Raw genomic sequence first — 204 nt, forward strand, 5'->3', positions numbered from 1 at the left:
CCCCTCCGTCCTTTTTTTTCCCCCTAATCCCTTTTAAATTTACCCCTGAAAGAAAAGTTGCCATATTGCAGGCAATTTATTATATATAACTTTCTGATATGTTTTAGATTTTCTTATATAACCACAAATATAGTTCATAGGGTTAAAGGTAGCAACTACAGTTTATCATTTGCTAGGCTGTGTTTGAAGCTACTATCATTACTG

Source organism: Fukomys damarensis, unplaced genomic scaffold (assembly GCF_012274545.1).
Source record: "Fukomys damarensis isolate Sample0158 unplaced genomic scaffold, DMR_v1.0_HiC HiC_scaffold_38, whole genome shotgun sequence".
NCBI lineage: Eukaryota > Metazoa > Chordata > Mammalia > Rodentia > Bathyergidae > Fukomys > Fukomys damarensis.